This window comes from Mauremys reevesii, linkage group 23 (genome assembly GCF_016161935.1).
Source record: "Mauremys reevesii isolate NIE-2019 linkage group 23, ASM1616193v1, whole genome shotgun sequence".
Lineage (NCBI taxonomy): Eukaryota > Metazoa > Chordata > Testudines > Geoemydidae > Mauremys > Mauremys reevesii.
In genome coordinates, this window is record NC_052645.1 from 10,218,678 (window position 1) to 10,244,959 (window position 26,282).

At 46.3% G+C, this 26,282-nt stretch overlaps 2 long non-coding RNA genes across 2 annotated transcripts in view; one reads left to right on the plus strand and one right to left on the minus strand.

Moving 5' to 3' along the window:
* The first annotated feature begins 3,044 nt into the window (after positions 1-3,044).
* LOC120389402 lies at positions 3,045-5,642 on the plus strand. Its single transcript, XR_005590902.1, has 3 exons — positions 3,045-3,174; positions 4,753-4,870; positions 5,441-5,642. It is a non-coding gene; the product is annotated as an uncharacterized LOC120389402 (long non-coding RNA).
* A 16,017-nt stretch (positions 5,643-21,659) lies between these two features.
* Positions 21,660-26,282, minus strand: part of LOC120389347 — an 85,794-nt gene continuing 81,171 nt past the window's right edge. The window contains exon 4 of the long non-coding RNA XR_005590884.1: positions 21,660-21,791. This is a non-coding gene — a long non-coding RNA (uncharacterized LOC120389347). The remainder of the gene's footprint in view (positions 21,792-26,282) is intronic.

The following is a 26,282-nucleotide window of genomic DNA, read 5'->3' on the forward strand; positions in this document are numbered from 1 at the left end:
ATAAGGGTTAGGTGAACCTACAGATTAGATACTCAGTATAAAGCTCAGCTCATAACCTATTGACAACAGCTTGCCAGTCACTGCTCTCTGGAATCTATAAAACTCATACAATTCTGACCAGGACAAAAAGGAAATTATCCCCAGATAATCTATCCTGGGTTTTATCCTCATCCTATTTCATGCTGGAAAAGAATCTGGGGCTTTCATTAGTGCTTTGTGGTTACAGTGCAGGTCAATACAGCTTATAGATACAACCCTCACTATTAGAGCTGAGTGCCGAGCTGATTTCACAGGTCAGTGGCCGAACAAACACACCAAGAAAACGTTCATTTCAGGTCGACACAAAACCCAGGAATGTTTTGTTTTTTTCTTGCCAACATGAAAAACCTAAACAAGAGAAAAAAATTGGATTAAATAAAATATTTAATTCAACCCAAAATGATTTCCATCCCCCCCCTTCCCCCACTCTTCATTTCATTTCTGGATGCTTTTTTTTTTTTTTAAAGAAAAGAAAAGAAAATCTAGCTTGGATGAAACTATTCACCCAATACAAGCTGAATTTGCAAATCTACTACTGGCAAATCTACTATTTATCAACATTTTCACCCAGCTGTGCTCAGGATTGTGTCTCAGTGATCGAAGGAGGTCTCATTTACCGAGGAGAGGGGAATACCGAGGCGATGAGACATTACCAGAGAATAGTTCACCAAGTAATAAATTTAAGTAGGGTAGTTTTGGGACCTAAAACTCCCCTCCCTTCTTAGTATGCAAAATTAGTGCTGAATTGCCTGGTCTATAATGGGTGGGGAGTGTTAATGACACAGGTGATAAGAAGCCGGGGGAATATGAGGGCAACATCAGGCTTGCCCTTTCTGTATTTGTCAGACTCATCAGGCACAGCTTTCTCTTGTTCCAGTAGCTGCTCAAGCATGTAATGACTAGAATTTTTCAAGGAGTTAAAGCTTCGTAATACTAAGAAAGCCCCCTGCTCTGAGGTGATACTTCAGAGAACTGTATTTCTCCTGTTGCGGGGGAGGGGGGAAGGAGCTGTCTTACTCTGGCAGAATGCATAAAGAATTCACACGTCTCACATGCTTCTCCTAGCATCATTTCAGCAAGTGAAGATATTAGCGATGAAAGCATTTCAGATGAGTGCAAGAGGCCAATGTTGAGAAGAGAGAGCTGCTACCTTTTCCAGCAGGGCAACGATGAAAGAAAATCAAGGTCAGGGCTCAGGGACCTTGTCTAGGGTGAAGGGAATCAGCAACGCACCGTATCAATTTGCTGTGATGAGTCTTACTTAGATATTGATGATATCAGAGTCCTTTGTGAAAGACAAACATGAGATGAGGTTTTCTCAGGTTCTCCAGCTGGGATACGCTGGAAAATTTCTCAGAGGGTTATTACCAGAGATATCATAGAATATCAGGGTTGGAAGGGACCTCAGAAGGTATCTAGTCCAACCCCCTGCTCAAAGCAGGCCCAATCCCCAACTAAATCATCCCAGCCAGGGCTTTGTCAAGCTTTACCTTAAAAACCTCTAAGGAAGGAGATTCCACCACCTCCTTAGGTAACCCATTCCACCCTCTTAATGATTTTTTTCCCCCTAATATCCAACCTAAACCTCCCCCACTACAACTTGAGACCATTACTCCTTGTTCTGTCATCTGGTACCACCGAGAACAGTCTAGATCCATCCTCTTTGGAACCCCCTTTCAGGTAGTTGAAAGCAGCTATCAAATCCCCCCTCATTCTTCTCTTCTGCAGACTAAACAAGCCCAGTTCCCTCAGCCTCTCCTCATAAGTCATGTGCTCCAGCCCCCTAATCATTTTTGTTGCCCTCCGCTGGACTCTTTCCAATTTTTCCACATTCTTCTTGTAGTGTGGGGCCCAAAACTGGACACAGTACTCCATGAGGTCTCTTCAATGATGAGGCCTCACCAATGTTGAATAGAGGGGAATGATCACGTCCCTTGATCTGCTAGCAATGCCCCTACTTATACAGCCCAAAATGCCATTAGCCTTCTTGGCAACAAGGGCACACTGTTGACTCATATCCAACTTCTCGGCCACTGTAACCCCTAGGTCCTTTTCTGCAGAACTGCTTCCTAGCCATTCGGTCCCTAGTCTGTAGCGGTGCATGGGATTCTTCCGTCCTAAGTGCAGGACTCTGCACTTATCCTTGTTGAACCTCATCAGGTTTCTTTTGGCCCAATCCTCTAATTTGTCTAGGTCCCTCTGTATCCTATCCCTACCCTCCAGCGTATCTACCACTCCTCCCAGTTTAGTGTCATCTGCAAACTTGCTGAGAGGTTAGTCAGGCATGACTTGCCCTTGGTGCATCCATGCTGACTGTTCCTGATCACTTTCCTCTCCTCTAAGTGCTTCAGAATTGCAGAATCCCCGGATCCTCCTTCTTCCCCTTTTTAAAGATGGGCACTACATTAGCCTTTTTCCAGTTATCCGGGACCTCCCCCGATCGCCATGAGTTTTCAGAGATAACGGCCAATGGCTCTGCAATCACATCCGCCAACTCCCTTAGCACCTTCGGATGCAGCGCATCCAGCCCCATGGACTTGTGCTTGTCCAGCTTTTCTAAATAGTCCTGAACCACTTCTTTCTCCACAGAGGGCTGGTCACCTTCTCCCCATACTGTGCTGCCCAGTGCAGCAGTCTGGGAGCTGATCTTGTTTGTGAAGACAGAGGCAAAAAAATCATTGAGTACATGAGCTTTTTCCACATCCTCTGTCACTAGGTTGCCTCCCTCATTCAGTAAGGGGCCCACACTTTCCTTGACTTTCTTCTTGTTGCTAACATACCTGAAGAAACCCTTCTTGTTACTCTTAACATCTCTTGCTAGCTGCAACATCCTCTCAGTTGCTATGGCCTCAATTCAGCAAGGTGTTTACGTCATATGCCAAACCGTAACCAAATAAGCATGAAGTCACATGGTTAAAGTCAGGGGCCTAGTGATGTACTAGAGCTGGCAGGAAGAACAATGACAAACTGTTGTTTTGTCAGGATTTGCTGAGGCAACAAAATCAAAAGGTTTTGCAGACGTGGTTCAATTTCAGTGAAGCTCCAATGGAACCCAGGCAGGTTTTGAAACCTCCTATCAGAGACTGGGATGTGGGCAGTCGTGCCCAGTGGCTGGAGCTGGAGTCATGCCTAATGGTTAGAGCAAGTGACGGTAGCCAGGAATAAAAGCCCGGGGTCACAGCCAAGTTGAAGGCCAGATGCTAGAGCCAAGAGTCAGATGTCAGGAATCTGAGCTGAGGATCAGAGCTGAGTTACCTGGAATGAGGCAAGATGGGGCAAGTCTGGGCCCAAGAGAGGAGAGAGGCTGGGTCCAAGACTGGAACAAGGTAGGGGGAAGGCTAGGAACAAGCAGGCCCAGGAGCTATCGCAGCTATGGGCTAATGCTTTGAGCTGCCACCAGGGGCGGCTCCAGGCCCCAGCACGCCAAGCGTGTGCTTGGGGCGGCAAACCGCGGGGGGCGCTCTGCCGGTCGCCGCTAGGGCGGCAGTCAGGCTGCCTTCAGTGGCTTGCCAGCGGAGGGTCCGCTGGTCCCGCGGCTTTGGTGGACCCTCCGCAGGCAAGCTGCCGAAGGCAGCCTGCCTGCCGTGCTTGGGGCGGCAAAATCCCTAGAGCTGCTCCTGGCTGCCACCAAGCTGTAGCTGCTGCTGGGCTCCAGAGCTGATCTGCTAACTCTTCCCATCAGTTCGGCGATGTAGCCAGGTAGGCAGCCCACTCCAAGCCAGCTGTGCTTCTTAGGTCACCCTGAGATTGGCTCTGCTGGTTTCCTGACAGCTCACCCACCCTGTTCTTCAGGAGCTCTGCAACTCCAGGGCACCACCAGGTGGACTGTGTCCAAGTCAGGCCCCACAGGGATTCCAGCGTCCACAGTTCCAGGGCTCCATTTCCTTCCACGGAGAATATCACCATTCTGGGGTTTTCCTCCTAATCAGAATGAAACCAAATTTGGGAAATATTGAAATTCTTTGTGGAATGAAATCATCTTTCTCCACCCAGCTCTGTTATGTATCTTGCCTTCCTTTCTAGGGCTTGGGAAGGACCCATGCAACAGCTTTTGTTTGAATAGCTTTCTAAAGAAAATGTTCTGCCTCTCACCGGTCTGAATTCTCCTCTCTTGGGTCACCTGCCACCAGGTTTCCAGTCCATAAGGGGTAAAGATATATTCTTAGGAACAAACTATCTGTTTTACTGAATGCTGCAATGACTGTCAGCAAACATGCCCATGGGACTCAACACAGTTTTATTGATTATTCTGGTAGTTGCAGGCCCTGATCAAGATGTTGTGCTAGGCACTGTATATACACACAGCAAAGGATGATCTCTCCCCTGAAGAGCTCCTGGTCTAAATAGGCATAGGAAGTGTTATGAACAATCCCTTATCAAAGAGGGTGATGGGGAACAGAGACTGCAAGAAGTCTGTGGCAGAGGAGGGAACTGAATGCTGCTCTCTGCAAGCTCAGATCAGTGCCTTACCCACAAGACTGTCCTTCCTGATACTTGTGTTGTTAATGGGAGTGGACAGACAGCGCGAGATGTTACACAAGATAAAGAGATAAGAGACACGTTGGGAGGGAACCTCCTATATCGTCACTGCCTTGAAGCATTTGTACGTTTGAAGAGCGAGAGCTGCTTCACCTAGAAGTAACTTGACTTCAAAGTAGCTTCTGGTTCCACATTCTATCATTCAAAACTAATAATGTTCCGTCACTTCTATAGTAAAAGACCATCCTTCCACTCTGGAAACGACTCTCTGCTAGCTCCCACCTGACTAGTTTTTCATGCTACTTCTTTACAAGACACAATGCAAGAACAAGGGTCACTCTTCACCGGTGAGGTAACTATACACTACAGTGCACAACAGACTGTATACAAAGACTCTGTGTGTGAGTGTGTGTGTGTAATATTACAAAATATAGTGTTAATGTACCATGATGGGTGTGTGAATGAGCACCCCAAAATCAGGGGTCACATACTATTATCCGGCAAACAGCAAATGCCAGTGGGATGATTCATAGATTATAAGGTCAGAAGGGACGTTTTGATCATCTAGTCTGACCTCCTGGATAACACAGGCCAAAGAACTTCCCTGAATTAATTCCTGTTTGAACTAGAGCAGAACTTTTAGCAACACAGCCACTTGTTACTAATTATTATCAGCATCACTTACAGACCCTGTGCCAGGCGCTGCACAAACCAAGATGAAGCTGCAGCTCCTGCCCCCAAAAGTTTATAATCTAAGGAGACAAATAAGATACAAAGTGGAATGAGAGAGATACAATCCAATCGATGCATTTTAGACACGTATATCTTTGGACAATTATAAATACATAGTTAAGTATATAGTATAGGTCAGGTTACTATTAATTGACTGATATAGTCAATTCTTTCTTTTTCTGCCATTCAGCCAGATTTGGGTCCATCAAAGTTCATGTAAAAACTCTCCCATTGCCATGAGTGAGCTGTGGATCAAGCGCCAAGGGCCGAGCAGCATCTCTGAAAATCAGCAGGAGCCTCTCTTTACCACCCACATCTGATAACTTTGACTCTCTGTCTCATTTTCACCAGCTATGGAATGAAGTCAATAAAACTTGGCTCCTGCCTACTGATTGTTTTGCTGGAAATGCTTGCGGAGACGTTTAGGGGATCAGGGAAAACATGATTATTTTTTTCTGGAAAAGCCAATTTTCTCCTGTAAATATATTTTGTGTTTTTCTCATTGCTCATGTACAAGTGCTGAAACTCTCTGTGAGTTGAGGGTGTCGGTTACACAATCAGTCACGTAGTCCCTGATCTGAGATTTCCCTTCTTATGCTTGGAACAGGTTTGGTGCAGGAAAGGTGACACTCTGATTAATTTAACTCTTTGAACAAAAAAAAGTGCATTTATCGGATGGAAAACATGCCAGGTTCCTTTGGGGGGGTTCCTTTCCGTTGGAACTGTGAGGCTGTTTCTCTCGCACAGTTATATAGAGAATTCTCTCATTCCAGACCCCTTCCAGCTCAAGGTCTCATGTTGCAACCAGCTCTCCGTCCCTGGCGAGCACATCACCACCACTTTAACCTTGTCTGTACTGGATATTAGCCCTGATTTCAGCAACTAGTCACCAGAAATCAGTGTAACTCCATGTCTTTTTTTTTTGTCAATGCTAGAGATTTGCAGTTATGCTGATTGCTGGCCACCAAAGGCAGAAGTCAAGACTCTTCTCCTGTATAGCCCAGGCCTTCTCAGTGACTCTGACCACTTCTGAGTGACAGCAAAAACATTCTGTCAGTAGCTAGCAATCTACCACTAGCTTATTCCCTGGTATAATTGCGTGAATAGCTATCTATGTTCCTCCAAGCCACACCAAATCCAGCATCAGTGAGACTAACCCATAGGCCCCTGGCCCAACCCTCTTGGATTCATGCTGTGTATAGATGTATACTGTAGTTCTTGAAGATACTGTTTCATTCAGGGATAAAGCCTGCCCTTCAGTCTCCCGTCCATATCACCTTGTATTTGAGGGAAAAGACATACACAAGTGAGCCTGAGAGTCCTAAAGGGCACACAACTTGGGGAGATCCTTCCACCCAGGTGCTATTGATGCTATTGTAATTTGCTGCCCCGGTTTGTAATCTATTCCTCCTGGGATTAAGTTTTTCTAATGGCGCACAAGTATCCTGTGTGATTGAAAGCCAATGACCGCAAGGGAGGCTGCTGAGTGTTTGAACTTGAATCTTTGAGAAGACTTGAAAGTCACTATCAGGAACGCTCCATGGATGCTCATCAAGCAATTCTACCTTTGTCAGGCCCAGATTCACCAATGCACACTTGGTGCGCATGCACAGAGCCCCCCCACATCTCGGGGGGGGGAGCGACCACTGGATTTGGCTGGGTGGCATGGTGACCTGGCCCATGAGGTTACAGCTACTGTCAGGTTTGGTTCATCTGGGCCAAATTTGAATGAAAGTTACCTCTCCCCCAATTTCCATAGTGCACAGGGCCCCAAAATTATTTAATACGACATTGAGCTTGTACCAAGTCTAGGCTGATACACACAGTTCCAAAAATTCCAGCTGGAGGCAAGATTCCGATACCAGTTCCATGGCTATAAATCTGAAGTCACTCTGCTGAAGTGTCGGCCCCAATTAGAGGGGCCTCTGAACTTAATTGGGGGTGTTCTCGTTGGGAGATCCTGGGTGCTGTAATTCAGATGCGGCGATTACAGCGCCCGTGACGCCTTGGAGAAGAGAGGGACTCCGCTCCCAGGGGTGAGAGACGCCTGGTTTTGGATACAGAGGCAGTATGTGGTGGGATCCATTTTCTGAGGGTTTAAAAAATGTAGCTGCTGGGAGGCTGGGAGTCTTGTCTGAGCTCCATCCAAGAGGGACCCCCCGCCGGCTGCTGCAGTCCCCTGTTCTGATTCAGGAGCAGAGTCTGTATTACCATCCCTTGGTCAGAGGACAGGAGATTGCTTTGTGGAGCCCCACGCCTGCCAGGAGCTGCTGCTGAGAAATTGCTGGGGCTTTGACCAAGCAGGGAGCCAAGGAGGCGACTGCTGGCCTCCATCAGAGCCAGCCCAGAGCCTGTTGCTGGGCCCAGAAGTGACTGAGGCTGGCATGCAGGGAAGGCAGTGTGAATAACCTCCACCCTTTGTTTGGCTGGGAAAGTGCTTTCTGGGGAAGGGGGATAGGCCAGGACCACACTCCAGACCTAGATTAACTGTGTTGCTCAGGGGTGTGAAAATTCCACACCTCGAGTGACACAGTGATACCAACCTATCCTCCTGTGTCGATAGCGCTCAGTCGGCAGGAGGGCTTCTCCCACCAACATAGCTACTGCCTCTCGGGGAGGTGGAATAACTGCGCCAGTGGGAGAAGCTCTCATTTGAGCACTACAACAGCGCACCTGCACCCGTGCTGAATTTGAAGAGTAGATCTGCCCTAAGTGGCTTCCTCGAGTCTGAGAAGAGAAAAAGTAGTTTTAATGGTTAATCAGAATCCAGGGTTACTGAGCTCTGATTATAACAGCTTCCATCTTCCCAGGGGCTGGGCAGCTTGGATTGATCCCAGACTAAACTCTCGCTGTCCCTTCTTGCCTCGGCTGGACTACGGTACTGGCCCAACACAGTGCTGCAGGAACTTCCAGCGTGCCTGCGCCAGTAGCCACCTAGAACGCCGACATTCGGAGAGGTGCACACTCAGGGCTGGGGTAACTGGTGCCAGCGTAAATGTCAACTGAATCAGTTTCACTGAGAGCTGTAAACTGCCTTTATGAATTGATTTATTGCAGTGCCCCCACTGACTTGAAATGGTTGAGACATTTTGATCAGTCTCAACCTGTTTTTCTAAGCTGCTGAGGAAAGGGGCGTTAACTCTAATCTAAGGATATATTGTTTGTATAGAGTTCACGGCTGGTTAGTCCCATTGAATAGATCAGCCCCCAAGACAGCCAGTGAGTGTGTGCAGGGCCCAGCCAGGTGGAGGCACCGCCCAAATTAATTTCCTTATAAGTAAAAGGACTGCAGCAGAGGGGTGGGTAGATCACCCCCATCTATCCACCATCACCACTGGGATACTCAGGATCTCCTTTACCGTCGCCAACATCAGGTGCCCAGGCACAAAGGTGAGTGCTGCCTGCTCCCAACTTACCCTGGAAGTTACATAAATTTACGGAGCTAATCTAGATAGGCACTAATATAAATAAGAGCATAATAAGTCCATAAAGCATGTTCTATGTATGGGTTTATCAGGAACAAATCTATTGATAAAGGTGGGGGGGCGGGGCTATGGTAACTGATCATAGGAAGAGCCCTTTCTTCTAACACAGAACAGGGAACTTTATTTTAAGGTAAACAGGATGATCCCTCAAGCTACAGTCCCTCTCTGCTTCACTGGAGAGCTCCTGCTTAGAAATTTCCTCACCCCCAGCCCCAGGCCTGGCTTCCTACCAGAGGTTTAAAGCAACAGCACACCTATCCTTACACCTATTAGACATGCTGATGGCTGAATTATGCATTAAGCAAAATGCAGTTACTAGGAATTACAACAGGTGGCATCCAAGGGGAGAAAATAGCAGCTGGGTGAGTGTAACTCCCATTGAAATTAATGATTTGTTGATGTTACAACTGGAGCGGTGGAGAATTTCCGCAGGAAACCTGAAATGTTTCTATTCAGTGGTGGGCAGCAGTGAGACAGACAAAAATCATTTCAGTTTCATTCGGCAGCTGCCAGGTCCCAGGGACCAAGTTTCCGTGTTTCATGGGCCAGTTACAAAATCCCAGCCGCATTGTGCATGGGGCCATCGTACAGACGGGGCAAAGAGAAAGACACACCAAAGCCTCAAATAAATGTTCTCTTGCCTCAGAAGGTCAAGCTGAGACTCTGGCTAGAAACACAAATCAAGCAGTTACCCAGCGAGTCGCCACTTTGAGTAAAATGGAAGCTAATGGGGCATTTGCAGATGTAGCAGAACATTGGCTCAGGTCTAAATATATCCTCCTCTGCATCACATTTGTCCGGGCTAAATAAACGCTGGCTTTTCAGACTTAATTTGGTATTTGAATAGGAACTGATGACAGATTGTCAGCGTACATTATGGCGGTTCTACCTTTAATTTCTAACGAAATCGGTACCATGGACCTAAATGGCACCATCCTCTCTTCCCGCATAAGATGCAATATATCTTCAATCGCACTCTGTTCTCCTGCCATATAAAGTATAATAATCCCTAAACAGCTCCCCCTTCTGCTGCAGCCTGATCCTGGAAAGGCTCCCACGGACTGCATCAGAGCTGGATCTAGCGCCTGCCGCAGAACACAGCCGGGGTGGTTTTCTTTGTACTAATTCAGGAGTCACGCCATCTAAATCAACAGAGTCCCACCGAGGCGACTGGGACGCAAATCCAGCCCCACACGTCCTGTGCTCACACTAGACCTGGTTCTGATCGTCCCTCTGGTGTATCAGAGTCAGGAGCAATGCTATCCACGCCAAGGATGTAAAATGTATGCGAGTGAGAGCAGGATCAGGCTCAGGTTTTCCCCAGATGTTTCTAATAGAGCCTTTCTCACTGGCTGGGAGCAGAGAAAAATCCCAGTGTCCTCTACCTGGAGCTGGGTCTCATCATGCTCTTTCTTAACCACAGTTGTGTTTCAACAAGCATTGTCTCCTTCATGGCCAGCATCCCCTGCAGCAAAGCCAGTAGTCTCTTTACACTCTCCAAGTCTCTTGCTATAGGCTTGAGTGTGAAGTCACACGTCTGGCACTATGCCGCGCAACAGCACAGCACGAACAACTGGAGAAGAGGGTAGCGTATCAGGGAGGGTTGGAAAGCCTGTTTCAGTTCCTGATCCCTGTTCTGGCCCCTTTGGACTTCTCCAGTGGCACAAAGAGGCCATAGAGCTGGAGGATTCTTTCTCTGGCATGGGGGAATCCCTGCGTGATGTGGCGCTGGCATGGCTGGCTCTCCCCCCATCCCCTCTTGGTGCCTCGCACTGCAGGGGCACGTCTGGGGAAGGGAGTGGACTACAGTCCAGCGATCCCTAGATCCTTGGCTGGTGTTAATTCCTCCTTGGGCCAGTGCTGGGTTTGGGGTGGGGGCTTGGTGTAAAAGTGGCACATAGAGACTTTCCCCAACTTCGCCCAGGTTCCTGAGCTGAGCAGATTTCAGCCTCATTCAAGTTTCAAGCCCCCTACGTTTTAAACACTGAAATCTAAATTCTGGAAGCCAGAGGGAGCTGGGCCCCAGCTGCTATTCCTGCCTTTGAAAATAGCTCTGCCCCCCACCCCTCTTGGTCAGAATTTTTCAAATATCATAGGGGGGGGGAATATTCCTTAAAATATCACCAACTTGGTTTTCCTTTTTGAAAATTAGCTGTACCCACACTCCACTAGCTGTCCAGAGTTCACCATCCGCATGATTAACTTCAAGGGGTTTCTCATGATTGGCCGCACATAATGAGAAGCCTGCCTCAGTACAAATGGATCCATTTTTTTGTTGTCACCAGCAGAGTTGCCAGGCCTCAGGGTTAAGAGCTTATTAATTATTATTATAATTATTGTGGCGTTCCTCTGATCCAGGGAGCTGCGCTGTGCAGTGAACACTGCATCTCTGAGCGCAGTTAAACCAGGTAATTCCGCATAGATATTGTGTTCCAGGGCGATCCAGAAGCAAGACTGTAGCTATGGTCCATCCCCAGCTGATGCTTCTGTTGTCCTGCCTTGGACCACCACGGAACAAGAAAGCTGGCAAAGTAAATAAATGAGGGACAGATCAGGACTCCAGGCACAGCCCAGGGCAAGGAGTAAATTGCTCCACTGGGATGTACGGAGCCCCAGAGACTTGACTATCTCAAGACACAGTTAAGGTTGAAAATACGCATTGGTATCTTAAGGTTGAACAACCGTAGAGAGACATTGTAATTATCCCCAAACCAGGCATGACAAATCCAGGACATCCCGAGTTTAGGTTACACTTAAAAGTCACCCAAACAGGCTGCGACATTGGAAATGCACAGGTAAGGCCCTCAAACACTCTGCACTGTCTGGCACCACATGTCTCCGATAAAGGCATTTTAGTGTCAGTGATTCCGGAGGGGATCTAAACTAATTTTTAAAGGCCTGTGGGGGCTGCAAACCCTCCCCGCCCCCGCCATGGTGTCAATGAGTTTACAATGGAAATAGATTGTAACTGAGATAAAGGAAAACAGAGGGAAGATAAACAGTGGCAGAGCTAGGAGAAGAAGCCAGCTCTTCCGACTTCTAGCCCAATGCGCCATCCGCTTGTCTATATTGCCTTGCCAAACGCAGCCCCAAATCATGATACCTCCACTCTATCCCTCCCCGCACTGGCTCAGTCCCCACCCATTCCCCTCCCACCTGCTCTGGGGAAGGGTTTAACAGGTGCACAGTGTCACAGTTCAGGGCAACTGCGCCTGTATTCCCCCTCCCTGGTCCAACAAGGGCACCCACTCTAAGCTCCCAGCTCCCCAGCTGTCACCTCTCTTGGACAAAGACACGTGTCTCTCTCCCTCCTGACTGGGGTATATTGCCAGGCTGCACAGTTCCCTGCCTTCCCTCCAAATTTCCCATAAGGTCAGACGGCTTTTCTGCCTCAGAGGCTCCAAACAGCATAATTGCCCGCAGTTACGGCACCATCCAGCTCTTTCTACGCAATCACATTTGTTCTTTAGGTGAAAGCATCACAGAGAAAACATATTAAAAACAATAAAGGACCCCACACACCTGCTAAACAGCTCAGCAGAGGTCACCCCGACTCCAACAAGGTAGGAGTCAGCCCATCAAACCCCACCGAGGAGATTCTCCGGTGACTACAAGCTTGTCCCAGAACAAGCATACTCATGAAAAGTGGAGTCTCTGCTTAGACAGCCTGGGCTTTTGATCTGGGACAAGGCAATTCGTAGCCAGTACATTTCTCCAGAAGGCCAGTACGTTTCTCCAGTAGCTTCAAAAGGCTGACTGTTTGCATAACCAGAGGAGTTACATTTGCACAAACTTCCCACTGGAGATTTCCCAGGAGACCTACTGGACTTTAAAAGTGCACATAGTTTCAAATAGTCCTTCAAAGCTCATAAAACTTCCCAGGGTCTGCATGACTCAGTCCCCTGAAACCATACATAAACATTTTTAATACAACAAACTCCTAAAATGCTTAAGCTTAAGTCCATAAGGTTTGTCCAGAATATTGCAGGAGATGGCGATCTCTGTCACACACAGACCATGCCTCCTCTTGGGGGCTTTGATCCAGAGTCCAGATAGACAACACAGAGCTCTAAAGAAGTTTGCATCTCTCCTGCAAGAGCTGCATAGTTCATGCCACAGCTGAGCCCTAAATAATTAAAGCCAAAGGGGTCAAGGTGGCTGGGGGAGAGTTCCTATTATTGTAATTATTATTCTAATAATAATTATTATCTATTTACTTGAACAAAGCAGCGGATGATGATCCATCACTTGAGAATCGCTCACCACGACTGCATTGATGAATGAAACGAAGCATAACTTATTTTCTATTAGAAAATAATTCTGATGTATGAATGTGTCAATGTTTATAATTAGCACAGTAATGTATAGGCACGGCTCTTCGTGGCTAATTTTTCATCTTCATGATTATTCACTTGCTGGGGACAGTGAAGGTTTTTTTCCCACCTCATAAAGTGACAAGACTTGCATGTCAAAACGGTGTAAAGGTGTAAAGATATTTCATGTTAAAAAAAAAAGCCTGTAAATGAAGTCAAGGAGAGCAGAGTTCCATAGATCAGATGTAATTACAAGAAACCATTCTGCATTCCGAATCAGGCCTCTTGGCTTGGATCCAGCATGCATCTGCAGGAGACCCAGGAAGGGTAATCAATACACCTGCCATGCACCATGCAGAAAGAACATCTTCCCATTTTAGGCACCAGATTGTCAGCTCAGCTCTGATTTTGGCAGATGGCGAGGGGTCTGATTATCAAAAAATCTTAGTACGCTGGGTGCATTTGGGTGTTAAGTAGACATGGGCAAAACACTTAAACTGAACCATAGTCCATTGGAATATAAAGATCTGTTGAAATTGAAACACTTTGCAAAACTGGGTCAATTTTGCCAGATTTACATTTAGGAAGAAAACTGCGGGGGAAAAAATCTGACAATGTTGAAACGTCCCATTTTTATATTATTGGGATGAAATGTTTCAGTTTTTCATCTGTATGATCCAAGCGCTGCTTCACATGGAAGACACAGGAAGACACCCTGCCAGCCATATCTTTTGTCTCCCCGGTGGCACTTTGGTGAAAATTGAATGCCCACACACGTCCTCTGAGGCTTCAGTCTAGTGCCATTCCCACAACCTTAGATCTTTAAGGCAAATCATGCAGGCCGTACTTAGTGTCCGTACAATCCTGCAAACACTTATGCTGGTGAGTAATTTTTCTCATGCAAGTAGGTCAACAGGACTATTTTGCGAGCAAAGTCACTCCCCATGCATGTGTGCGTGTGTGTAGGATCGGGAATTTAGTTTGCTCTGTCCAGGCTCAGACCAAACCTCGCAATGAAATGAGCAGTTTGTGTACAAGCTGGGGGCTCAATTTTAAGTTTAGATCCTGCCCTTAGTAACAGGTGGCACCGGCAGCAATTCAGGAGTGAATTGTGCCTCTCGGAGTCACAGCTAAGTAATCTGCTACTGGTCTCCACAACTAGTTGCACGTGCCACTTGGCACATGCTTCCCACAAACATTTGTGCTGCTAACACTCGATGGCTGCCATGTGCACAGCAGGAGCACAGAAGCAGCAAATGCATTAAAAATGCAAATGGATCATTACGTTTTGTGCTATTCACCCAGCTCTAGCCATAAGGCCATTAACAAGTTGAATTCTGCTTCACACCACACTGGACCATCTCCAAATACAGTAAAAGAGGAACAAAATCTGTTCCCCCCACACTGTCGTAAATCTAGCATCACGCTTCTGAAGCCAAAGGAGCAACCAGTGTAAGTAAGGGAGAATCAGGACTCGCGTGGCGTGAATTTTGCCTTTTCCAACAATGCAGACACAGCAGACTTGCTCTCCTTTGCCGGGTTAACCTGCTGCTCAAACATCCTGGCTCATTGGTCTCCTGGGCCCGATTGGGAAATTTCAGTGTCCTATTACAGATAGGCTTAAAAAAGTAATCAGATTAAGAACATAAGTATGGCCAGACTGGGTCAGATCAATGGTCAATCTAGCCCAGCATCCTGGCTTCCGACAATGGCCAGTGTCAGGTGCTTCAGAGGGAATAAACAGAACAGGGCAATTATCAAGTGATCCATCCTCTGTCATCCAATCCCATCTTCTGGTAGTGAGAACTTTGGAGCCACCTGGTGCATTGGTTGCATCCCTAACTATCTTGGCTACTAGCCATTGGTGGACCTATCCTCCATGAATTTATCTAATTCTTTTCCCAACCCTTGTCCCTTGATTCTGGGATTAAATATCAAGGCCGTGCAGCAAGGTACACGATAGCCATATTTGTGATAACTACTGTAACGTACACGCCACATGACGCAGGGAGCTCAGCAACCATGTTACTGTGCAAGATGATGTTTCATTCAATCCGAAGCAAGGGCCAGCCAGAAATGACTGTCTTTTAAAGTGATGGGGCTAATTTGAAATTGGTTCAAAAGCATCGCTGCTGCTAAACTGCATTGCAATTTCTCTCATGGCCAAATTCTAATACTTGGGCCAATTCTTCAGTGGGTGTAAAACGTGCCACTGGAGTTAATGCAGCTGTACTGAGCTACTCCGGCGGTGGACCTGGCTTTTATTATTTATACATCGGTGTAAATCCTCTGACTTCAGTAAAACGATTCCAGCTTTACCTTGGTATAATTGAGATCAGTATCTGGCCCCAGAAGGATAGTTAAGTTCTGTAAGATACAGCTAATGGTTATATCACCACCAGTTCTGTCCTCTGGCTGTTTTATGGGAACATTTTCTTTGTGGGTTTGTAGATTTTTCTAGCACTAAAAAGAAAAGAAAAGACAAAAGCTGCCTAAAATTCTCACTGCACGAAAACACCTTGCTGCAGAAATGTCTATTTGCAATCAAGGAAGCATCTCTCTGCTTGAGGATCGGCTGGATGTTCTTAGTGGGAGACACCCCAAACGGGTGGCTTGCCATTAGATGATGGTGAGAGATTAATGCTGTGTAGTCTTACTTCCATTTCTACCAAGCGGTGCCAGCTCCCTTTAGAAAAGACTAATATTTTTTCCAGGAATATATTTAGCAATAATGTTTGCACTCCTGTCTCCTGGATCTTTCAGATTTAACTGTCGTTGGGTCTGTTGATTTATTTGGAGCTGTTTAATTTTCACTATTTTCTTTGGTATGCAGTGATGGCTGAATGCAAAACAACACATGTCTTCTCCCACTAGCGAATGGTCTGGCTGTAGGGTGAAAGCCTGACCCCATTGGAGTTTGCCATTGATTTCAATTGGGCCAGGATTAGACCTGTAAAGTTACGCAAATCTGTGCAGCATTAAGCCCCCAATTCCTTATGAACGAAGCTGAGCAAATAACTGGTTTTTCAGTTTGGCCTCTGAACACAGTTTGACACGACTCGACATGGAGTCACAAAATGTTTCAGTCGAGCCAAATCTGCATTTTTTGTGGGAAAAAAGAAATTCACCCACAAAATTTCACCCAAGCTCTACTTATTAATGGCTAAATTAAGGGGTGGCACTAGTAAGGGGTGAAACATTGGGAGGAATTCAGCCTCAGAGAAGCACAGGGCCTGCTAGAGATTCCTGGTGGCGCTGCAGGGACGGCCACCTGCCATGTTACTGCAGCTTTCCCAAGGAGGCAGGGAGCCACAGGCTTTGAATAATGCTTTTATTCAACTGTTATGGGTAGGGTGACCAGATACCAAATGTAAAAAATCGGGATGGGGGTAATAGATGCCTATATAAGGAAAAGGCCCCAAAATCGGGACTGTCCCTATACAATCAGGGCACCTGGTCACCCTCGTTATGGGGAAAGTTTGAGACGCACAAAAGGAAGCAGACACCGAGCTCCTACTGACTCTCATTGGGTATCTCACTGCCCTTTGTGCCTTTGACGATCTCCCTCTTGCAGCGAGGTGACGACTCACCGGTGCAGCGCCTCCTGCTGGTTGTCCTGGGAATTAGCTCTTTCCAGCCCAGAGCGCCCTCTGCAGGCCAGTGTCTTGCCTGCCGCTGGCCCCGTTCCCTCCCAGACTCCGGTGCCCTTTGCCCAGGGGTTCTGTCCACCACAGCACCCCCTAGCTCTGGGTCTCCCCTCCCAGGGGAACCCCCAACCCTCTAAACCCACCTTGTCTCAGTGGCTACTCCACCATCCAGCCTCCGCTCCCTGGGGCCGACTGCAGTCTGTGAACCACTCATCATCCGCAAGGGGGTTTGGACCTGCTGCCTTTGCCTACCCTGGGCTGCCCCTCTGCAGCCCCAGGACCTAATTTGTGGGCCCTCTTTAAGGCCTGCAGCCTGGGGGTTTTCTAGGCTGGAGCTCCCTCTGCCTTTCCCCAGCCCCGCTCCACCTCAGGTACCGTTCTCGACTCCCAGGCAGCCAGGCCCTTCTCTCTCAAGAGGTGAGAGAGAGAGAGAGTGTCTGTGCTGGCTTCCGGCCCACTGCCCTCTTATAAGGGCCTTGAGCTGGCCACAGCTGTGGCCACTTCCCCCATCAGCCCAGCTTTTCCCAGCCGCAGCCACAGCTTTAACCCCTTCACGGCCGGAGCAGGGTGACCACCCCGCTGCACCTCTACATTGACAATATAATGCAGGAATTCACACGTAGCGCCCCACTCAGAGAGCTGCCACAGCTCTATCTCCGTGACTCTGCAGCCTACGCTCCGCAGCACAACCAGCAACCTCTAGCATTCACTAGATGGTGCTGTGGCATGACCACTTCAAGCTCACCCCCAGGCAACTGGCCAGGCTCTGCCTCCTAGCCACCTTTCAGGCCAGTTGCTTCTATGGGAGAGCTACGCATTCGCAGCCCCGGCATTGCACTGATGGCTTGTCTACACGGCAGGGTAACGCGCTTTATGGGGGGTGGGATTTCTAAAGCGCACTAACGTGCTGCACATTCATTGGTCCATTCAGACCCTGCTGGTGTGCTTTAATGCAGTGCTGTTTGACACAGTACTATGTTAAAGCCCACTAGGGAACCTTTCGTGCAGGTTGTACAAGGACCGGTTAATGCACAACAGGTGAGTGGGCTTTAGAAATCACATCCCAGAGTGTATTACCTCACTGCGTAGACAAGCCCTGAGAATGCAAATCTACACGGCAAAGACAAACCTGCAGCACCCGGTCTCCGAGCTGGGGCCAACTGACTTGGGCTCATGGGGGTTGTGCAGCTGGGCTAACAATAGCAGTGTAGACGTTCCTGCTCGGGCTGGCGCCCGGGCTCTGAAACCCAGTGAGGGGGATGGGTCTCAGAGCCTCGGGGCTTTTAATGAAGTGTAGCCCTACCCTCTGCGGCTGCAATACCTAACTCTCATTCCTGCTGAACAAGAGAAGAGGAAACTTCACCCTCCCTCCCATGTTATTGCGTAAGGGGAAGGAAGCCCAGAATCTTGCCCTACATGTGGTCCACATTCATGGCAATGGGGCTACTCCAGATATACACCAGTGCAATTAGAGGGGTAACTCCAGGGTTGCACTGCAGCAAGTGAGAGCAGCACTTGGCTTCATATTGTTAGACTGAAACCAGAGTAATTTACAGTGCCTGGGCTGACAGAGACTTGGAGTGAGGCCATCTTTAGAGTTCACCAGTAGGCAGTTTTTCAACCCTACCTTTAAATTAAACAGCAGCTCCCGAGGACCAATTTAAAATCTATTTTTATTTCCCACCCTGGGAGCCTAAAAATGAGTTTTGGAAGAAAGCCTCTTTCAAAGTCTCTGGTGACTCAACTAATTAAATCAGGAACCTTACATGGAAATAACTAACTAACTAAATATGCATATATGTATACACACACACACACACTTTTGTAGCCTCAAATTTGTTCTGCCATAAAAAGAAATTAGTCCATTTTAAAGTCTGTTTTTGTTTATTTGTTTCATCCTTTGCAAATTCATGAGATTCTAGGAAAGTTGCTAAAACAAATTGCCAAGAATGACTTCTTGCTTTAAAGAATGGTACTTGCTGTTCTTGACACACCAAATAATTTAGGGACATAGTGCACCTAGCTATGAAATAGGGACGACTTTGGTCATCTGTGTACTGTAGCTTTAAATTTCTAGGCACTTTCCTTCTGTGCAGAATTCAGCAGCCATTTTGTTTCCACAGTTGCTGTAGCTTGTTAGAGAAAAGAAACACACCCTGTGCTCTCTTTTTAGTTCTTTCTTCTTGTTATTTTTTGCTAATCTAAAATCAATGTCATTTTAGATTGAAAGTGCATATCTTGCTTTTTATGTGCAAAAACATCACTAGCAAAATGATTTAACACTAATACTTTGCATTTCTAAAATGCCTCCTACATCAACATCTAAAGGCAATCCGTAGACGCTAATGAATGTAGCCCCATGACACCCGATGAGCTGGACCTGTGTACATTTAATATCTCCATTTAATAGTCTGAGAAGCTGGGGCACAGAGAGTTATTAAATGATTTATCCAAGGTCAAGCAGGACATTTGCAGAAAACCCAAGAGCTGACCTAGATCTCTTGCCTCCTGGCCTTGGGCTTTAAGCAGAAGCTGATCCTTCCTCCCCTCCGGGTCCCCTTCTGCCATGCTTAGATATGTTCTGTTCTTTATTACCATCTGGTCAACAGCTGCTCTTCCTAAAGCCCTCCCCTGGAATTCAGGCAAATCCCAGTGGGTTTCAAACGATCGCCATGAAGAGAAGGATAAACTGCTTCCAAAAACTAGGCCGCTGTCCCCCCAGCCTCTGTCCATTTCCAAATCTGAATGCAAACAGAACCTTTATGAAGGTTCTTAAAAGGTCAATAAACTCATCTGAGGCTCCATCCAATAACCTCCTTGCCTTGCTGTATATGCCCACCTATATTTTGCGGTCTGAGGAGACTGACACCAAAAAGGTTTCCAGTTACCCCTCGCTCAACATTTCCCACGTACCTTGACCAATAATCTTATGTTTAGATATGGGCTAACGATGTTCACGTTCTGCTGAGCTCCATCCCATGGCATAAGGTTCACAAAAGACCTTCTGCTCTGTGGCACCTCGAGGTATCCCCATATGGGCAGATCGTGTAAGTGGCATATTGTGCTTACTATTAGGAATATCTTCAATACGGCAATGACATTTGCTACTGTACTTGTAAGTGGTAAATGTCATCCTATTTAGTAGAACCACTTCACGTGGCCTCTGTTACAAAGGGTGGGTTGTAAGAAAGGGAAGTGACTTAGCTGAACTTGTGCATTTGACTTACAATTTACAAACCAGACATGACAAATGTTCTATTTGCACAAGACTTTTAGTCTCCCAGCACACAAAGGGTTAGAACTCATTAATTTTGCAAAACCAAATGTGCCTTGCTGAGTCGCAGCGGAAGCATTTTCCTGTCTTGCAAAGCTCTCTGTAGTATTTTGTCTTTCAGGTTGGTTTGTAGAGCGCAAATATCAGGCATCTCCTAAATATTATGTCTACAAAAAAATAAAAATAAAAGCGATGCATCCCTTTTCACACTGATGTTTCAGTGGGGACCTGGATGCGAAAATGGCCCCTGGCTCATTTTGTTTAGAGAGGGTCTCAGAGTTAAGATGGAATTTGGGTCCAGATTATAAGCACTCCGAAGTGTGGAAGAGTTCAAATCCAATTTTTGGATGCAGGTATATTTGCAAAACTTGGGTCTGGATTTTGAAACTATCCAAAGATCAGTGTTGTTTGAATCCAAGTTTTGGTTTGAGCCTATAAGAAGTTTTGTGGGCACAGGGCATTGTTGTTTTAGGCATGATATTTTGTGCATGCAGCTTAAGATGTTGCTTTGAACTGAAATTTGATAAGAGAGGGCTCTTCAGGCTAGCAGACAAAGGTCTAACAAAATCCACTGTCTGGGAGTTGAAGTTAGATAAATTCAGAATATAAATAAGGTACAAATTTTAACAAGGAGATTAATTAACCTTTAGAACAACCTATCAAGAGTTGTGGTGGATTCTCCATCACTGGCACTGTTTAAATCAAGCTTGGGTGTTTTTCTAAAAGATCTGTGCGAGTTCAAACAGGAATTATACTGAGAAGTCCTCTGATCTTTTTTAGACAGGAGCTCAGACTAGATGATCACAATGGTCCCTTCTGGGTTTGTAACCTTTGAATCTGTGACTGGTTGAAACATCAGTTCTGAACTCCTCCACCCTCAGTTCTGTCTTGTTACAAAACATTCATCCTAATAAGAAATAAACTCTCTTATTTTGTTTATTTCTGTATTGCTACATAAAGAGCCAGAACTTCAGCTGGTATAAATCACGGATGCTGCAATTCAGTGGACCTATGCTGGTATACACCAGTTGGCAGTGTCAAAAGGTTCAGGTAATGATACCAATCTGGCTCTATAGCTGCTGTTAAAGCATATATATTTGAGTGCATCCACGCTATACCAATAGAGAGAGCGACAAAGAGAGAGGAGAGATGGGGAATACAACTAGAACCAGCAAAGGAACCAATGTACAATGAGATTGATCCAATTGTTTCCAGTTGTACCCACTACACAGAAGCCCTTTGGGGAAGGAACTGTCTTTTTAAAGAGCATGTGCTTACTGTTGTCAGATAAATAATGAATAGAAAGAAACAGAATTTCAAACACATGGTTTGGGGCAAAAGATACTTCCAAACGTGCTGGGCTCCAAGGATATGAACAACAAGCCCAAAAGGGGCTAAAAGGAACAGTTCATTATGGGTGAAATCTTGGCCCTAATGGCAAAACTCCCACTGACTTCACACGGGCCAGGATTTCATCTTATACATTGAACAAAGAGAAGAATGTAGCATCAGTAATTCCCCCTGCAACAGATACACCCCCCTCCTGTCCCTAAATCTCCTCATCTTCTCTGCTTTATAACAAAGGCATGAAAATTTCAGCCTACCATGTGCCCTGTATGGAGCTCAAAGAGCATTCAAAGAATTAGAAATCCTTCTAAGTTGAGTAAGTAGGAGCCTTTAATTAAGGGCAGTCTAATTACACTGAGGAATAGAGTGAATAGTCCTCTGAACCTGGTTGCATGCGAAGAACCATCTCCACTCCCTCCCCTCCTTGGACGTGCCTTCTCCTGCAAAGACAATGTATCTTTGGCAAAGTCATTCCCTAAAATTAAAACAAACAAAGAGTTAAAAAAAAACAATTTCTGATCTTAATATAACCAGACTATTTCAGTGCCTCAAACCAGCAGGAAGCTTAGTTTGTCTAGTCACTGTATTAACAGCATTACCAATGGAAGATCACAATCTCTTTCAGATTGGGTAGGAAAGAAATTGACAAACTATCCCCCAGCCATATATTTCTCCAGTTGTTATTTGGAGAGATTCATGGAAATCACAAAAAGTACATATTTGTTTTCTCTCCGCCAGTCCCCGCACCTTGATCTAGCTTGTTATAAACTTTAACGATTTAACACAGTGTGATGCTTGCTGCTAAGCGAACAAGAAAGTGACAAGAGACAAGGTCGAGTTGCCCTTTGCTCCTCCTGATACACAAGCTATTTCATGCATCTGAAGCCTTGGCTATAATGCAACTGGAGAAATTTCAAAATATATTAAAGTTAAGAAAACAGGGCGCTAGGAAACTGTAACCTTAATCAGTTGGGAAAGCAAAAAGAATCTGTTTCTCTCTCCCTTATTCTTGGCTCTCCCAGTTGAGTTGCACGTGTCTGAAACCCCAAAGCTTTTTAATGTTCTATCTTATTTCATCTCCTCCTGTTTGGAATGTTATCTTTTCAGAATTGAAAGCAATTTTCTTCAACTGATAATTGAGAGTCACTACAGCATGTGTGTGAGTTGGCACATACATTCCATCCCAGAAGCCCCTCTGTCGTTCCAGCAGGGGCACAATAAATATGACCATAAATGCCAACAAAAACAGAAGATGGGTTTTTTTCCCGAAGACTGATTGCAAAGCGAACAACTGTCCTCGATGAAGATAGCGATTATAGGTCCCTTTGGGATGTTTTATGCAATTGTATGAGCACATCAAGGCAAGCCTTTGATTTGTACTTGTGTTGCGTTCTGCGGTGTGTGGTAAATAAATAAATAAAGGCCTTGATATTTTGTGTTTTGGCCACAGTAAATGCAGAGCTGTGGGGCGGGGGGGAATCGATACCATTTTCTTTTATTGCTGCCATTTCAAATATCTAGTTGATCTGAACAGGAAAAGAATATAGTGGCTTGATTTATTATATCAAGCATTTCCAGGGTGAAGAAACGAGCTTTATTGGTTATTTTATACATCTAGATATGGTATTTAATGGCTATTTAAGCAATGATCCAACTGCCAGCTACAGCAAGGAAATATGTCAGACCTCATAGCTATGAATTATGCTGTCAGAATAGGCCTATATTCTGCTAATGTCAATAGGACTTTACTTCAAAAGCTGGGAATGAAGAGATTGCCTGCTTCCATCACACTACCCAGACTGCTTTGTAGCCTGGCCCCAGCTCTTCCTCTAACCAAGAGGGCTGAAGTATCCAAGTGACCCAAGTGTAGTAGACAATGATAGGATAACAATTGTGTTGATAGACGTAGAGCAAGCAGGGAAAGAGAAATAGGAGTGTGAATTAGGAGAGGGCCTGTTAGCTGAAAGAAGACAGAGAGAGATGGACTTTTAACTGGACTACGGTTGGTGTCCTACCAAAATCGATGTGCTGTTGCAAGGACCACGTCCATAGCTTCACTTAGGCCCGGCTCCACAAAGGGACTTTGGTGTTGTGATGCGGAGCACGGCAATGCCGAACTGTTAGGAAATCACTGGGATAAGAACGGGATCCACAAGCCTGAATTTGGCACCCGGGCTCCCTCTACAATGAATGGGGAGAAAGAGGCACCTCGGAATGTGACCCATGAGAGCCACCTCCCCACCTAAGCTAACCAGTGGGAGATGCCCCTGAGTGGGGTGTATTCTAAGCCTCGACCTGCTCATGACATTTGGCACCTGAGTCAGTGCTACAGGGAGCTACCTCTCTCTGCCAGCAACCCACAGCCAGGAACCCCTCTCCTGGGGACAGGCAGTGGGGGCACCTAAGCTGATCCTTGCAAGAATCGCATAGGCCCCTTCCTAACACCACACAAAATGGCTGGAGGGGGGAAAGGCAGCTGCTGTTATAAGCTTTAGGCCAGTGATTAAATCACTCGCCTGGGATATGAGACCCCAGTTCAGCTCCTGCTCTGCTTGACAAGAAGAAAGGATTTGATCAGAGGTTTTGCAGAGCCAGCTCACAAGGTGCCACCCCCTGATTTCCGGAAGCTAGAGGCTCTGTTGCACAAGTTATACACCGGAGTGACTCCGTTATGGTAGCATGGTGACAAAAGCATAAGATTAGTGCAGCAGAGTGGGGAAGCTAGTCCTAGAAACACCCATAAGAATGTAAACTTTGACTTACTTTGGAGTCAGTTTCTACCCCTTTTCCTTGCAAAAGCCTTGACAAGGCTAGATTTAGAGTGGTCACTGGGGTTGCCAGGGACAAGCTGCTTGGCTCCATCACCACATACCACGGTTAATTGGACCCACAGGAGCCTCTTTCCTGCACAGAAACACTTTGTGTAAGATGAGCCCACTAAGTGTGGGATGCACCTCAAAGAATCATCACATGAACCTACTCCCCTGTGCTTCATAGAATCATAGAATATCAGGGTTGGAAGGGACCTCAGGAGGTCATCTAGTCCAACCCCCTGCTCAAAGCAGGACCAACCCCAACTAAATCATCCCAGACAGGGCTTTGTCAAGCCTGACCTTAAAAACCTCTAAGGAAGGAGATTCCACCACCTCCCTAGGGAACTCATTCAAGTGCTTCACCACCCTCCTAGTGAAATAGTGTTTCCTAATATCCAACCTAGACCTCCCCCACTGCAACTTGAGACCATTACTCCTTGTTCTGTCATCTGCTACCACTGAGAACAGTCTAGATCCATCCTCTTTGGAACCTCCCTTCAGGTAGTTGAAAGCAGCTATCAAATCCCCGCTCAGTCTTCTCTTCTGCAGACTAAACAATCCCAGTTCCCTCACCCTCTCCTCATAAGTCATGTGCTCCAGCCCCCTAATCATTTTTGTTGCTCTCTGCTGGACTCTTTCCAATTTTTCCACATCCTTCTTGTAGTGTGGGGCTCAAAACTGGACACAGTACTCCAGATGATGCCTCACCAATGTCGAATAGAGGGGAATGATCACGTCCCTCGATCTGCTGGCAATGCCGCTACTTATACAGCCCAAAATGCCGTTAGCCTTCTTGGCAACAAGGGCACACTGTTGACTCATATCCTGCTTCTTGTCCACTGTAACCCCTTTTCTGCAGAACTGCTTGGCCTGGCCCTCTCAGAGGGGACAGGAGCTAGTTAGCTTTGGGGGAGGGAGCAACTTTATTTTGCAGGCCCATCCAAAACTGCAAAAGCCATTGCAACTCTGCCATTATGAGCCATTAGGTGAATGCAGTGCATGTGCCTGTACAGCTGCATCAGTATCCTCAGTGCTTTCTCCTGGGCAAACAGCATAAAGGAATTGTACACAACTGCCATTCTTCACAATGAGCCATTCTGTGTTCAAATGTGTACGCCCGCCTCTATGGAGGCAGCTTTTGTGCCTGTCTGAATTGTTCATCTACAAATGTAATGAATGTGTAACCAACTGGTGAGCGGACAGTGTGTGTGTGTAACATAGGCTCCCATCCTTACCACGGCAAGCACGTTTCAGATAGTTTTTGTCTCCTGCTGCTTTCTTGCTTACACCAAGACATAATAGCAGGGTTATACCGCTGGCCTCTGGATCAGAACACTGATAGCGAGTGCACAGTGTGGAAAGATATTAAAGAAGCCACAGAATCTAATAAAAGAGTAATCACTCGCAACTTCAATTCCCCATCTATTAACTGGTCAAATGTCACATCAGGATGTGATTTAGAGAAGCAATTTCTCAGCATCACGAACAGTTGTTTCTTGGAACATCTAGTTCTGCAGCATGCAAGCGGAGAGAGTGTCCTATCAGGAGTTGATTCAAGAAGTAACCACTGTGTAATGATGATCACTATATAATTAGCTTGTGGGAGGGATCATACCCCTGTCACACAGCTGTCGAAAGGGGTGATTGTAAAGGCTGTCTTGACATCCTGGCAAAGTCTGCTTGGGACAATTATTAACCTTTGCAGTAAAGCAAATCCCTGCACAGCGTCAGTCTGAGAATATGTCCCTGTCCTTCCCACGGTCTCTTGGATGGTCTGCATATAACTTCTGGTTACTTCTCGTCTGCAGCTATAATGATGCTCCCTTCCCCTGACTCTGTTGTGAGATTTACTGCTTCTCTATGTCTTCAGCCAATAGAGAAAGAAAATACTTGCCCCGTAGCATTCAATTAGCAGTGAATCTTTGCCACGTGCTGACCAGATCAGCACTTTGCTTGAAATGTCTCTTCCAAGTCCGCATACAAAAGGCCTGCTTAGTCTGAGGATGACTTATGCTTGGATCAATATGCAAAGTTGAGTGTGCTCCATCTGGGTGGAGTGCTTACCGCTCATTGACCGGTGCTTCACAAAAGAGATGCTTGTAACTGACAGAAATCTAGACTGTCAGTGTCTCTGGGCCTCTTAATATAATGCC